Raw genomic sequence first — 9763 nt, 5'->3', positions numbered from 1 at the left:
CATGTTTGAGGAAAGCAAGTAAACCCACTCGATGCTGGAAATCTGTGGAGGCCATTCAAGATGGCCCATCCATGTACAGTCCCCAAATCTGTCAAATATCCCCCATATCTAGTGTGCTCTTCATCTTGCAAACACCTGGCCAGTCCCATATCACTGACATCCAATTCTCTCAACATTTCCTCTGAGGTATCGTAAAAAGTCTTCTGAGACTGGCCCATCTTGGCATTGAAGTCTCCCAAAAGAAGGACATCTCCATCCCTAGAGAACTCCCATATGTCCTCATCCAAAATCATGTAGGGTGACTCCACCTTGGGTGATGCATAATGAGATGTGCTGGGGCAAAATAGCATATTTCAATGTAGAGTGGCCTCCCTGTCTCTGCTTTCACTCTGACCCACATATATCTGGCCTGCTCATCCCGAACAATGTGTGTGTGTGTGTTTGTAAATTAATCAAAGCAGATTTACAAAAAAAAAGTGTGTGTGTGTGTATGCAGTTATTCTGTTTTTCCCAGGGAAAATGCCTATTGCGCAGGATGTCAGCCAATGGATCGATTTTCTCCTTAAGCGGCAAGCTGTCCGTGGTGTCTACTTTGGGGCGTGTGGATTTTATGAAGTGTTGCTCGCAGATATGGACGCTCGAAATCTTTTGCTTGAGATGTCTCCCCTCTTTTTTAATATGCAAATGACACATGTTCTCCCATGGGCACTCACTAAAGACTACCAGAGTCTTATTCATCACAAATGCCCGGTGTGGGTGGAAATTGTTGATTTCCCCCGCACGTGGAGACATTTCCTGCCGTTGTTGGCTGTGCAGCTTGGAAAGGTTATCTGTCTGCCAAAATTGGATGCGAATACCAATAGGTTTTGCATTCTATGGGACACGGACAAGAGTACCCCTGATGGTATTATGGTTGACTTAGGTGATCCATGGGTAGGCAAGTGTCCCTTTAAACTTAAATGAGGAAAATTTGCGAATTCATGTTTTCGATGCGGCAAATTTGGTCATATGCAATCCGAATGTCCAGAGCCGGTCTTGCAACCTCCTCCCTCTGCTGTTCCTTTGTCCACCTCTATCCCTGCTGGGAAACCCACAAGTGACGCCAAGCAAAGTGGAGTTTCTACTGCTAAAGTGGCTTCGAATGTGGACAAGGGGAAAGGCAAGGTACAGCAAGTTACTGATCTTTGGACTGGGACTACTGCTAAAGGCAAAAATGTTGGACCTGTTGATGTCAATACATGGGTGGTGCCGAAAAAAGCACTCAAGATTCGCACGCCACTTTCTTCGCGTAATTACGTTCCTTCTGTTAATGCTAACAAGAATGCATCGTTTAAGCAACTTCCTTGTAATGACAATCGCACGCTAATTGATGCATGGGATAAAGCGATACTCTTACAAAGAGGTACTCCTTGGTGAGGCTTCCACATCGCATGTGAACACTGTGGACAGGTTTCCTGCCCTGACTCAGAGGATGGGTCCTCGTACGGATGCAGTGGATGGAGACGTGTCTATGGGCACCTCCACTTGATTTTGATTCTTGTTGCTTTTGAACATATGTTTCCAATGCAATATTCAATGCATCTCATACAATGTGAGTGGGTTATGCAACATTGACAAATGGCAGCTGACCTGGCACTATGTACATACATGTAGAGCAGACATAGTTGTATTGCAAGAGCACAATCAGCACAAGTTTGCTGGTCAATGCTCCTATTTTGTCGGATATTGGATTGCGTATGCTGGCTCGCAAGATTTCTCTGGTGTATTGATGCTAATTCGGCATGAGCTTCAACCTGTTCTGTTATACAATGATCCGCATGGTCGGTGGATGGTTGTACAGTGTTTGTTGAATGGTAGAGTTCATGAATTTGGAGGTACATATGCATATACGGCCTCTGGGCAAAGAGCTGCTTTGTGGCGGGAAATCTCCTCTCGCCCATGGACATCGAATGCATTTCTGTGTGGAGATTTCAATAATACTCCTGGTTTGCTTGACAGTACCAAAGGAAATTCGCATATGCTGCTTGCGGAGAAACACAACTGGGATCATTTTGTTGCCTCTGCTCAAATGATTGATATATGGCGTTCTTTGTATCTTGATGCCACTGGTTTCACCTTTCAACATGCTGCTCACTCCTCTTATAGAGCACGATTGGATCGTTGGTATTTGCTTAATGGGCAACAGTATGAAGAATTTGTATGTGACATGAGGATAGATTATGCTCTGCAGCTATCGGATCATTATCCTCTTTTGCTGTCGTTGTATTTTGGACAGTCTATTTGTGATCGGCCTCTTCACAGGAAACGTTTGTTGCATGTTAATAATGCCTATCTTACTCATGAAGCTTTTCGTCATATGGTTGCCGATATTATTCCTCCGCTGTTGGCTCAAATGCATATTGATGTGGCTGCTGCTTGGTATCGTTTTGTCATGAGAGTACAAACTGTGATTTCTGACTATGGTAGGCAGCATATGCAGCGCATCCGGGGTTAGTCAACGATTACAACAATTGGTTGATTTTCGCCCTTTGTCTGACTCTGAAATGACGGAGTTATGTGAAGCTAAAGTGTGTATTCAGCAAAATGATAAGAGGAAGCTTGCAAAGTGGCAGACGCGTGCACGTCAACAGGCCTTTATGGATAAAGGTTGTGCTTCGAAGAAATTTTTTAAGCATTTGCATCATTCGAGAGTCTCACAGTCGATTAAGGGGGTTATGCTTCCCTCGGGTGCTTGGACTTCTTCGAAGAGGGAACTTGCTGAGGTTATGGTCTCACGTTACCGTAAGGTGTTTGCTGCTCCATCTCAGCCGTCTTCGACAGCTTGTCGAGCGCGTGAATTGTTGCTTTCTTATGTTCGTCCGATCTTGCCCTCGAAGGAGGCACACTGCCTTGAGGATCCTTTCTTTGTCGCTGAATTGCATGGTGCCTTGCTTGCATTGGGTCGGTGGAGATCTCCTGGTTGGGACGGACTTACTGAGGAATTTTTCCTCTCGTTTTGGGATGCTCTTAAGCAACCCCTAATCTTTATGATAAATGCGGCATTGGAAAAACAGGATCTACCAATTTCATGGAAAGAGGGCTTGCTTAAGTTGTTGCCCAAGCAAGCGCTTTGCGAGCAGTTCTCTCATTGGCGGCCCATAACTCTGATGCCGGTGATATACAAGATTTTGGCTAAAATGTTGGTCCATCGCATCAAGGACTATTTGTTTACAGGACTTCATCAGACTCAATATGGTTTCATTCCTCGTCGTCAAATCATGGATAATTTCGCCAATCTTATGATTGGCATGGAATATGCTAAGTATACGCAACAAGATGTGATGGTCATGCAAGTTGATATTGAAAAGGCCTTTGACACTGTGCACTGGGATTTCATTGCTGCCACAATGAGAAGCCTAGGGTTTGGTCGTAAGTTGGCCAATGTGGTTCATTTCTTGTATGACTGTAGTACGTCTTCGGGAATTCTGGAAGGGGAATTGACAGAATCGTGGCCGCTTGGTTGTTCGGTTAGGCAAGGCTGCCCTATTAGTGCTTTGTTGTATGCAATTGCTTCTCACCCTTTGCTGATGTATCTTGATCACTTGACCTCTGCGCAGCGTCTTCATGGTTTGCAGTTACCTTCGGAGTATCCTCATGCATATGTTCAGTTCTTTTTGTTCAGAGTATCCTCATGGCATATGTTCAGCTCTTTTTGCCATTGTTGCATTGGCCTAGGCATTGTCTTGACTCTCTCATGTCGGCCATTTTGTCTCATTTGTGGCAAACGCGTGCTCACAAAAAAGGTTTGCGCTTGATATCGATGGCAAAACTTTGTACACCAAAGCGCTTTGGGGGTTTGAATATTTTGGACCTGCATAGGCATGTCATTGCTAGGAAGGCTATGCTTTTGCCTACACTTGTGCATCAATCTCAGCCTTGGACTCTTATGTTTGCACACTTGAGTCAGCATGTGGTTACATCCTCATTTGGTCACTAGCAATCATCCATGTGGGAGGCAGTATTTGGTATTGTGGATGGTCGTATTCCTGGATGCCCGCTTTCTTCCACCTTGATTTCTGCATGGAAACAAGTTACGATTCATTTCTCATGGAATGCTCGGAGGGAAGGAAACTCGCTTCGTGCGGAGAGCCTTCATTGGAGTCGGGTTTTTTCTCTTACTTTGATCGATCGCTCGCCTCGCCAGGCGTGTTTTCTCTCCTGCCGTGGCATTCGAGTGGTTGAGGATGTAGTGGATGCAACTGGTTTTACTTTTCGAGTTTCCATTTGCCGCTCGCCGCTTTGGATTGGGCATGCACTATCGCCAGTTTTGGAGAGAATTACAACAAATGTTGACTGGTTTTTTGCCCGTTTCACCTTTGGTTGATGGTGATTGAATGTCTGACTGGAAGCTTGGGGAAATGCCATTTCAAGATATTTCTGCTGGCCGGGCATATGCTCTTCTTCTGCCTCGTCCATGGATTGTTGATCATTGCAACGCTATTTGGCACATGCATAAATCCGATATTTGGTGGCGTAGGATTATATCTGCAATATGGGAAAGCCGTTTGCCGTTGAAAGAGCGGTTGTTTCTTTGGTGGTGTTTACTTGGTGTGCTCCCAGTGGGTACCTTTCTTCGGAAGCGCCGTATCCGCCCTTCATCATGTGTCTGTTGCTTATCTACCGAGGAGGATGTTTGTCACCTCTTGTGGGATTGCAGTGTCACTCGAGAATTCCTTCGTCGGGTATCTGCGTGTGCGGTTACGTTTTCCCTCGACTGTCTTCCATAAGAGGTTTTGTGTTTTTGGTATCTTCTCGCCGGCGTTGCAGTGCTTTGCAGCCTTCTTCATGTGGGTCAGGTTTTGGGCATATTGGAGCCTGTGGCGACAACGTAATGGCTATATGTTCCATAGCATTCACACGGATCCTCTACCTTTCTTCAAGATTTCCCTTCGGCAGTCTCTGTGGTTTGCCTTGGAAGTTGGTGATATCACGGCAGAGATACATCAGCTTTCTTATGAATGCTTTTAGATATTTTGTACAGCTGAACACTGTTGTGTTCCTTTCCTTGTACATCTTTTGGGTGGGTTTTCCTCTCTTTGAGGTTTCCCACAAATAGTTAAATCAAATTGATTTACAAAAAAAAAAAAAGTGTGTGTGTGTGCGCGTGCGCGTGTGTGTGGGTGTGTGTGTGTGTGTGCGCGCGCGTATAGCCAGCTTGTGTGTGTCTGTCAGTGTTATAGCAGTCAAATATCCAAAGAACTCAAAAAAAAAAGTCTGTGTGTGTGTGGGAGTTTCACATGGATTCGGCCGAGCAGTGTATATACAAGCGCCGGAAGGCCATGGAATCTTCGGATATGGATGCTTTAAGCCTTATCAAAGAATGTTTGCATGAGGATTTCGAGGATGCTCGCCAAGCCTGGGAAGGATCCGCTCCTGACATGGAAGTGCGCATTCCTATACAGGAGCTTATGGATCCCGTTGCTCAATATGCGCTCAACGCGGTGATTCTTTTTTTCCCGGGAAGAATGCCTACGGCTCAGGATGTAGGCCAATGGGTTGATTTCCTGCTCAAACGGCAAGCAGTCCGAGGGGTTTACTTCGGCGTGCGCGGGTTCTATGAAGTCTTGTTGGCCGACATTGATCCTCGGGACGCTTTGCTTGAAATGTCTCCTCTTTTCTTCAATACGCAGATGACTCATGTACTGCCCTGGGCTCTCACCAAGGACTATCAAAGTCTCATTCGTCACAAGTGTCCTGTTTGGGTTGAGGTGGTCGATTTTCCTCGCACCTGGAGTCACTTTCTTCCTTTGCTTGCTGCTCAGTTGGGCAAAGTCATTTGCCCTCCGAAGCTGGACGCAAATACAAACCGTTTTTGTATTCTGTGGGACACAGATATCCCCACACCAGGAGGTATTTCCATCGATTCTGGGGATACAGTTGCTGGCAAGCGCCCATTTAAGCTTAAGTGGGGCAAGTTTGCAAACTCTTGTTTCCGATGTGGCAAATTCGGCCATATGCAGTCCGAATGTCCGAAACCCAACCTGCAACCACCACCTTCAGTTGTTCCTACTCCTCAAATTCGAAATCTTCTACTGACGTTCAAACCAAAGGTGTTTCAACCTCCTCTCCGACAACCGGGGTGAATAAAGGCAAGGGGACACAATTCCAATTGTCTGCACTTTCTACCTCTCCGAATATTAAAGACAAAGGCAAAGAATCGGCTTCAACGTCCCAAGCTTGGATGTTGCCCAAGAAACCCGTTAAAGCTGCTACAGCCCGTATTTCGGCATCTTCTCGTAATTATGTGCCTCCTTTGAAGAATGTTGCTCAAAAAAAGCTCCCTTGTAATGACAACACGTTTTGACTGAAGCCTAGGACAAGGTGGTCCGTTCTTATAAGGAAGTTGTTACAGGCGAAGCCTCTTCATCGCAAGGTGCTTTTACTTTCAATCTTCCAAGTCCAGGTCTTGACCCACCTCCTCAGGTGATTGTAGCCGGGGAGGATGTGTCGATGGGCACTGGCACTTGAGTTTTTTCCCATTTTCTCAGTTCCTCACCCACTCTATATACCATATCAGAATGCATAGTTCTTTGAAGTGCATCTCCTATAATGTGCGTGGGTTATGCAATCACGACAAGTGGCGGTTAACCAGGCACTATGTACATACATGTCAAGCAGATATTGTGGTTCTTCAGGAGCATAACCAGCATCAATTTGCAGGACAGACCTCTTACCTTGCAGGCTACTGGATAGCTTATGCAGGCTCGGCCGGCTATTCTGGTGTGCTTATACTTGTTCGACACGAACTCTTCCCGACCTTGGTTTTTAATGACCCAGCTCGGAGATGGATGGTCATCCAATGTATTGTTAATGGAGAAGTTTTTGAATTTGGAGGCTTATATGCATACACAGCTTCTGCAGATAGGGCACGGTTGTGGAGCGCTATCTCCTCTTATTGTTGGCGTTCTAATGCATTTCTTTGTGGGGACTTTAATAATGCACCTAACCATGTAGATAATACTACTAGGCATTCTCACATGCTTCATACGGAACGACAATCGTGGGATCAATTTATGATGACATGTAATGGACTTGACTTGTGGCCCCTATCGCATGCTATTGATCCAGGATTCACTTTTCAACATAATGCTCAATTTATGTATCGCGCTCGGCTTGATCGCTGGTATCTTTTTCACATGCAACAATATGATAACTTTGTTTGCGAGTTGAAGATTGATTATGCTATGTGTCTTTCGGATCATTTTCCTGTATGCTTGAAGCTTTGTTTTGGCTCTTTTGATGCCAATGATCGCCTGCCCAAGAAGAGGCTATTGCATGTCAATAATGCTTATCTCAAGCATGAGCCTTTTCGGGCTATGATTGTGGATATTATCCCGCCTTTGATCTCCCAGATGTATGTTGATATGGACATAGCCTGGTTCCGCTTTGTTATGCGTGTTCAATGTGTTATCCAGGATTATGGCAGGGATTATTTGTCACAATTCAAGGAACGGGTTACTCAGGCGAAGGATGCTTGTAGCAGACTAATGCACTTGGCGAATCATTCTTCTCTTACTGACACTCAAGCGACTGAGTTGTTTTCTGCTCACGCTGTGTTACGGCACAATGATGAGAGGAAATTGGCCAAATGGCAAACTCAAGCTCGACAACAAGCTTTTGCAGATAAAGGCTGTTCTTCTAAACAATTTTTCCGGCATTTGCATCACTCCAGGCAGTCTCAAGCTATACGAAGAGTTAAATTACCGTCAGGACAATGGACCTCTACAAGAGCTAGCACTCGCCTTACATTCTCATTATGGCAAGATTTTTGAGGCCCCTTCTTCTCCCACGAGCGCTGCTTGTCGCGCGTGTCGCATGTTTCTATCCCATGTTACTCCCATCCTCTCGATGCGACAGGCTCAAGACTTGGAGGTTGTTTTCACTGAGCCAGAATTGCATGCCAGCTTACTTGATTTGGGTCGATGGAGGGCTCCTGGTTGGGATGGCCTCTCTGTGGAATTTTTCTTGTCCTTCTGGGATTATTTGAAGATGCCTCTGTTGTTCATGATGAATACAGCTTGGGAACAGCAGGAATTGCCCTCCTCTTGGAAAGAAGGTTTTCTCAAGCTGATACCTAAGCATGCATTGTGCGAAGAATTCTCTCATTGGCGGCCTATTACACTTATGCCTGTGGTGTATAAATTAATGGCCAAAATGCTAGCTAACCGACTCAATTGCTTTTTGCATGAAGGCTTGCATCAATCTCAATACGGCTTCATTCCACGACGTCAAATTACTGATAACCTCGCGAATGTCATCATTGGTATGGAATATGCAAAATACACTCGACAGGATGTATTGGTCATGCAGGTTGACATTGAAAAGGCCTTTGATACTGTGCTTTGGGATTATATTGCCGGCACCATGCAACACTTGGGGATTTGGGCCTAGGATATCCCGTGTCGTGCTGTTCTTGTATGCACATAGCACTTCTGCGGGTTTGCTGGATGGATTTCTTACAGAATCTTGGCCTTTGGGACGGTCGGTGAGACAGGGCTGCCCTTTGAGTGCTATGCTCTATGCGATTGCCACTCACCCCTTGTTTATGTATTTGGATTCCTTGACTTCCAGTGGCAGGCTACATGGCCTATCTTTACCTTCGGGACGGCAATTTGCTGGTTAGGCTTATGCGGATGACTCTTTGTTTATGCCTCGTAACCACTATGAGGATGTACAGCAAATTATGCATACTCTTGACTTGTTTGGATCGGCAGCGGGTCTCAAAGTTAACTTTGGTAAACCCAAGCTATTGCCTATGAAGGAGTGTGACTGGCATCGAATATTATGGCCTGGGGAGATTGTTCCTCCACATGTTTTGGTTCGTCATTTGGGTTATCCGTTGGGTTGGAATGTATCGGCTATGCAAAAATTGGATTGGGTGCTCCAACGTCTACATTCCAAGTTAAATTATTGGAAACTGTCCACGTGGCCACTTCATGTATGTCTCAGGATTGTCCAATGCATCCTTGTGGCTTATGTGCAGTTTTACTTACCTTTGTTATCCTGGCCTTGGTTGCGCTTGCAGTCCCTCATGTCCAATATTTTAGAGCATTTTTGGCGGACCTCGTCTACCAAGAAGGGTCTTCGGCTTCTCTCTATGGACAAGCTGTGTTCTCCCAAGCGGCTTGGAGGGTTAAATATTTTGGACTTGCGACGTAATCTTTTCGCCTGGAAAGCTATGCTGTTGCCTGTTTTGGTGGAGCAACAACAACCCTGGACTCTCATGGTCACACATTTGTGTACGCACATTGTCACCCCAACTTTTGGTCATTGGCAACCGATTTATTGGGATGTTGTTTTTGGGAAGCTTGAAGGACACATTCCTGGATGTCCCTTTACTTCTTCTCTCATTGTTGATTGGAAAGTTGTCACTTCGCATTTGGCTTGGAATGGTCGACCATCAGCTGCAGGTAATTCTCTTCATTTGGAGAGTCTACATTGGAGCAGGGCCTTCGCTTTCACTTTGGTTCAGCGGTCACCTCGCCAAGCATATTTTTTTGCCCAAAAAGGAATCTGTCAGGTCCATCAGGTGCTCGATGGCTCGGGCTATGTTATTTCGTTCGCTGATGCAGTGTCCCGCTTTCGGTTGGGTCCTCACTATTCTTCTCTTTGGCGGAGAATTCAAAGGATGCTTGCTGATTACTCACCCATTCCTCCTTTGGATGTGGACTCTCGCTTCTCTGATTGGAATCTGGCTACGACTAGATTGGACTGCATCTCAGCT

This window comes from Adiantum capillus-veneris, chromosome 25 (assembly GCF_014529385.1).
Source record: "Adiantum capillus-veneris isolate H3 chromosome 25, ASM1452938v2, whole genome shotgun sequence".
NCBI lineage: Eukaryota > Viridiplantae > Streptophyta > Polypodiopsida > Polypodiales > Pteridaceae > Adiantum > Adiantum capillus-veneris.
This window is presented reverse-complemented; position numbering follows the sequence as displayed.